This window comes from Mesoplodon bidens (genome assembly GCF_964165515.1).
Source record: "Mesoplodon bidens genome assembly, chromosome: 2".
Taxonomy (NCBI): domain Eukaryota; kingdom Metazoa; phylum Chordata; class Mammalia; order Artiodactyla; family Ziphiidae; genus Mesoplodon; species Mesoplodon bidens.
Genome location: NC_138177.1, coordinates 48,221,754 through 48,228,205, shown reverse-complemented (window position 1 = coordinate 48,228,205; position 6,452 = coordinate 48,221,754). Strand labels below are relative to the sequence as shown.

The 6,452-nt window shown below is 38.6% G+C and overlaps 1 protein-coding gene across 1 annotated transcript in view; it reads right to left on the bottom strand.

Moving 5' to 3' along the window:
- Positions 1-382: 382 nt before the first annotated feature.
- The window catches only part of MDM4 (MDM4 regulator of p53), a 42,699-nt gene continuing 36,629 nt past the window's right edge, over positions 383-6,452 (bottom strand). The window contains exon 8 of the transcript XR_014017613.1: positions 383-6,233. The gene's annotated coding sequence lies outside the window, so the exon portion shown is untranslated. The remainder of the gene's footprint in view (positions 6,234-6,452) is intronic.

The window sequence follows — 6,452 nt, the reverse complement described above, 5'->3', positions numbered from 1 at the left end:
AGTCTTGGGCCAAGAAGAGGGCTTGCCTTAAATCATTCTAGACATGCAGGTGCTACTGTATCTTCTCTAATTCGCAAGGGCTCTAGTGGGGGAAACTCGACAACTCGCTGCCTTAGCTCAATGCTAAAAATACTCTGCAAAATTTTGAGGTTTCCTTCAAGATTGGGAGCCTAAAAATGAAATACAGCAATTACTCTAATAGTTAACTGTGTGTATGTTGATTGGAGGTGGGGGGGGATGAAAAGTTGTTGTTTTTGAGTACAATAACTTCTATTTATTCTCTTCATTCCTGTCAGACCAAAGACGATATATAAAGACAGAAGACAAGATTTTGCTATATACAAAAACAATTACATATTTCCCCAATAATGACACCATGAAATGGCAAAATGAAAAATATTTAATACACAAAAAAGCACAACAGAATCAACAGATATTAAAAGCATTATATAGTGCAAACACCAAAAAGATACAGAGCTATTAACTTAGTGGTGCTTATAAAGATTAGGCAAGAACTCATGAAAATATCTCCTTTTCTCATTTGGTGGGCTGGTCACTATTCAGTTATTTTAAATTGCCTTTTTCTTCCCATTTTATGAAACCACATTTGCTACTCCTATTAATTATGACTACCTAATCAGATATGTTATTTGGAAAATTGCATGCTTTCTGTAGACCGACTGCATTTTATGCCATCTACTCAAGTGCATGTAAGACAGAACTTTTTATACCAAGACCATAGCAAGGCAGTTGTAGCTACTAGCCAAATCTACACACACACTTCTCTCAGAACCTAGAGGCAGAACTCTTCTAGACAAGAGCTCATGTCAAGCAAAGGATATCTGAGCTAGAGGCATGGGTAAAAGGAAGCAATATAGGCTCTGCTAGGCAGGCACAAAGGGGAGTTCGTGTTCAGCTTCCAGGACATGAGGTATTCTGAATATATACACCAGAGCTTGGTCTACCAAAAGCGTAACAACTTCTAATATCTTATTCAAGGCAATTAGAGGTTCTATTGTGCTCCCACACTTAATCCCCACAACAAACTATGAGGTAGAAAGAGTAGTATGTGGACTCATTTTACAGATGAGAAAAATTGAGGCTTAAGAAGGTCAAGACTGGGACTCACCACGGTGGAATAATCTTACTCCTTATCTCTATCCAAGAGGCACTTAACAGCTCCTAGCTATAGACTAGGAGAGAGTTCTATTCAAGAGGCTGCCTTGCCAAGTGCTGAGGAAGCCAGAAACATTTCATTCCTCCTTTAAAACATGTTCTATAACTTTCTAAAGGGGGAAAGAAAAAACCAAAGGAGACATTTTGATTCGTTATGAAAAAGGAAGTGGAAAAAATGAGGCAAACTGTAGCGAACAAAATGTACACATTGCTATATTTAAAATGGATAACCAACATGGACCTACTGTATAGCACAGGGAACTCTGCTCAATGTCATGTGGCAGCCTGGATGGGAGGGGACTTTGAGGGAGAATGGGTACATGTGTATCTATGACTGAGTCACTTTGCTGTGCACCTGAAACTATCACAACTTTGTTAATGGCTATACTCCAATATAAAATAAAAAGTTTAAAAATAAATAAATAAAATGGATAACCAACAAAGACCTATTGTATAGCACAGGGAACTCTGCTCAGTATTACATAACAACCTAAATGGGAAAAGACTTTGAGAAAGAACAGATACATGTACAACTGAATCACTTTGCTGTACACCTGAAACACATTGTTAATCACTTATACTCCAAAATAAAAGAGTTAAAAATTAATAATAATCTTCCTGTAGGAAGAGGACAGGCTGACCTCAATTTCTAAATGCTGAGACAATAGGGGAACTAAATCCCCTGTTGCCCCATCATACACACAAATCCTCAACTACCATTGTTTTGTACTAGTTGGTAGTTCTGATGTCACACTTTCCTTCTTATTGCTAGAATTTACCACCTAACTCTGCAAGAGAAACAATCCCCAGGACTGGCTGGAAAAGAGGAACCTTATCTAAAGATACTGTAGTTACAACCACCCAAGGGGTAATACAGAAGGCCTTTGGTATAAAAGCAATATCCAGAAGTAGATAATAACTTTGAACTCCAAGAAAAAAGAGCAACAGGATGGAAGGAAGGAAGGGGAAATGTCTGACATCAAAGTACTTACTGTTTAAAAAAAACACAAAAAACAAAAATGCCTTAGGATAAGAAATTAGATGCTCTAATAAACTGTTATAATAATGTCAATTTGCCAAATTACAGCAACTATTCGAGAAAGGAGTTGCTGACAGCACTACTTGGCCCTTTTTAGGATCCTTGACCCATCCTGCCCCAAGAAATGAGGAGTTCTACTTGCTGTGCCATGTTCCCAGAAGACACTTAATAAAGATCCTGAATGAAGGAAAACAATCTGAAGAAGCAGCATCTTGGATTTCAGATAAGCTACCACGATATACTAACTACCTCTTTCTGCAGATACACTTCTTTCTCTGTAACATTTCAGTCATTGAAAGGGCTCTTGAAAGAAGTACAGTAAACCCAAGTGTAGGTTTATTATAATATGTTCTTTAACAACGCCACATTCACCAATAGTAGAATTATTTGGGATTGCACGTTCATTGCATTAAAAGATCTCAAAATGCTAATAGGACATTCTCCCATAGGAGAGAAGAGATCTGTGGCTCTTAAAGAAAGAATGTAGCAATGGCAAACAAGGAAAGCTCTGTCAACAAAAAGGATATCTCAAGGCCATCTGAAAAACTGTCTTCAGATTAGGTCTGGGGAGCTATCTGAACCACTACCTCAGATAATCCTCATTTCCAGTTTAGCTTTAGGGTCCTCTATATTCCTCCTCAGCTAATCACAAATCTGGAAAATTCCAGCAAAGTAATCTCGGCATAGCGTATGGCAGTGCAAAATTTCAGACATTTGTAAACACTGTACATGCTACTTTTGGCACAGGGGAGAGCTTGCAGGTTCCTTTATCTTTGAAGTACAGATTGTAAACACAGCCAGTCCACAGACATTTTTAGCAAAAGCTTTAACAGTCTTGATAGTGTGTGCACACACGTACACCCATGAATGGAAGATCTGTCAAAATGAATTCTTTAGGACACGGGCCTGAATAATTTAAGCAGATATCTGGCTAAATGGAAAACAACAGATTCACAGTATCTAAAATCATACACTTTCAGAAGTTCATATAACTCTCTGTAGGAAAAAAATCAAACAGCTGGTTAACAGGTTTCCTCCTTTCTAAAGAAAACCAAGAGGTAACACTACAATAGCTTTGTAGAATGCGAGATCTTAACATTTACTAATTTCTCAGCAACTGTCAAAGGGGCCAACATTGCATCAAACTGACATTACAAAAGTTTACACATGATCCTGACCTTTAAAAATAAATTCTTACAAACAAAATAACGTCCCACAAAGCATTACATACATCTAAATATACATAAATTATTATTAAAACACAACTGAATATTTCAAACGCTTGGCAGTGATTCAATCTTGTATTATACAACTTCATGGCAGTTTGGAAGCTGGCCTGGCTGGACACTGACCACTGTTCAAGCCTAGGATTGGGAACCTATGATATTCCATAGATGGACTGTGAAGAAATGCTTATCAGTTTAAAGCCTTGATCTACGATTTTTATAAAGTCTGATTTAAGTATTAAATACAAAAGCATACCAAATATTATAATTACGGTGCAAGTAAAATGAGCTAACAATAAGAGATGGAAGACATTTTTAGCTATAATCTAGAAATTCACTGCTTTTCTAAGGATTTGTCATTTCTGCACTGAACATTTTGTCTGGGATAACAGTGTCATAAATATTAATTTATATAACTAAAATAAGAAATTTGATGCTGATGTGGGATGATTTCATTAATCACAAGTCTATGGCGTGATGCAGCAGAAACAATAAACTCCACTGACACCTACTTTAACAGATCCTTTCCTCACAATTAAGATTGCAACCCAAGCATGGCTTACCTATAACTAGGAAGACCATAATAATTTCATGTCCAAAAGAAGACATTTGTGAATGAAAGGGGAGCAACAGAGATGAACTGGATAGGATGCTGAAAAATAGGGGTACTGTCTCCAGAAAACCAGAGTACACAGTCACCCTAACTACAAAATAAATGGCAGTGTTTGGAAGTCAAGGGTTTCATCATTGCATAGCAGTAAACTATGAAGTCTTCAAATACAAACCATGTCTTGCTTATCTGTACCGCAGTGACATTGAAAAAAAGAACAAAATCAAAAACAGATCAAGAAGATGGCTTAGGGCTTCCCTGGTGGCGCAGTGGTTGAGAGTCCGCCTGCCGATGTACCCCAAGAAGCAAGGAGTTCTACTCGCTGTGCTATGCTCCCAGATGACATTTAATAAAGATCCTGGATGACGGAAAACAATCTGCAGATGCAGCATCTTAGATTTCAGATAAGCTACCAAGAAACACTACCCACCTCTTTCTACAGATACACTTCTTTCTCTTTAACATTTCAGTCATTCAAAAGGCTCTTGATAGACGTACAGTAAACCCAAGTGTACACTTATTGTAATACTTTCAGCTCAAATGCGCAGCTTAAGATCTCCTAAATAAAGTACTTACTGCTAATGGGGACAGTAAAAACCTAGGTGACCCAAGGGGAAAAGAAAGTAAGTAGAGTAACATAAGAGGATTCTGTGCTAGGCAAGGATGCACCAAATTAGCATCAAATATCTACACACAAACAAAAATTTTAAATTTTTTCGTAAGTTTTCTAAAAAACTGCAACTTTACAAGGAATCAGAGGGTACAAGTGCAGATCCCAGCTCTCCCTGCTCCTCCTTTGAGTCATCACTTGCAAAAGCAATTAACTGGCAAAAATAAAACAAAATCGAGGGCTATCAAACTATTATGAAGAGAGTAATGGCGGGGGGGGAATTAGGGTAGAAAATTATTTAACTTTCTAAATATTTAGAGCATTTACCATAGTCTAACAAAACACTGAACAGTCTAACAAAACACTGAACTTGAAGAACTGGTTCTACTTACTGGGGTGAAAAAACCCTTGTCCCTAATGCCTGGAGAGAGCCAGAGACCTGAGTTTCATTCCCCAAGAAGAAAAAATCCTGGAGAAAAGAGTTCAGGTTCCTCTGCCATCTTTACTTGTCTTCTCAATGGGAGGAGTAACTTACCTGATTATATAAGAGAGCTTGACATTTACTGTGCCTTTTCTCTTTGGGGAGAAAGGGTTAAAGTCTCTGTTCTCTCTGAAGTCCTATTTTGGCTGCAACTCATATTCTCCAACAATATTTTAAGGTTATTAGTTGTTCCAAATTCAATAAGCACCACCATTTAACAAATAATTAGAAGGAAGCAAGTATGGTTTAAAGGTTTACTACAAGAGAGATTCTAGTAATAGCTCTATCACTAGCTGTGACTTTCAGCAATCATTTATCCTTTCAGCCTCATGTGCAAAATAAAAGGGGTTGAGTAGATGAGTACATTCTGACTTTAAAGTTCCATGAGTTTAACAAAACTTCTCTAGAAATTAGATACAGTGCTAAACAAAGGGATCTTGTTCTACTTCTTGTACCTGAAAACACCCTTCCTTCTAGGGCACGGCAGGGCTTCCAAAAGTGTCGTTTGTGAACTTGCACCAGCTTCTCAGAAACACTTGTTCAAATGGAAATCCCTGGCCCAGACCTCAGGGATCAAAGAGTCTGTGTGTGCGCGCGCACTCCTGTGAGTGTATGCACGTGTGTGTGTTTGGGGCTGGGGGTTGAGATGGGCGTATAACAAGCAACACAGGTGATTCTTATGAGCCTTAACATTGATAATTCTAGGGCCTTGGTTTTCAAAATGACTACATTCATACCGGTACCCAGGCATATACCAAGATTTTTTCCACAGGGAAAGCAGACAAGAATATCTGTAAAGAAAACAACTTAAAGATCTTCAATTTCCATATGTATTATCCTAAGATTTACGTGATCAGATAAGGCCTCTTCAGAGCTATCATTTCTCTTTAATTACTTTCCTTTTCACAACTGCTATACTATTTTCAGAAGAAAGGCTGCCTCTCACCCATCTAAAATCTTACTATGGGGCATTGCCTCAGAATGTAAAAAAACCTCAGAGGCATCAAACAAAGACAAAAAACCCCTAGCGGACTCCCAAGAGACAGCAGGAAAGAGTAAAGCAAAGAGAGCTTTGGTTAAAAACTGTGTGCCTCAAGTAGGTCTGTGTCTTTGGACTTGAGGATATGGGGAGGGGGAAGGGTAGGCTGTGACGAGGCGAGAGAGAGGCATGGACATATATACACTACCAAACGTAAGGTAGATAGATAGTGGGAAGCGGCCGCAGAGCACAGGGAGATCAGCTCGGTGCTTTGTGACCGCCTGGAGGGGTGGGATGGGGAGGGTGGGAGGGAGGGAGATGCATGAGGGAG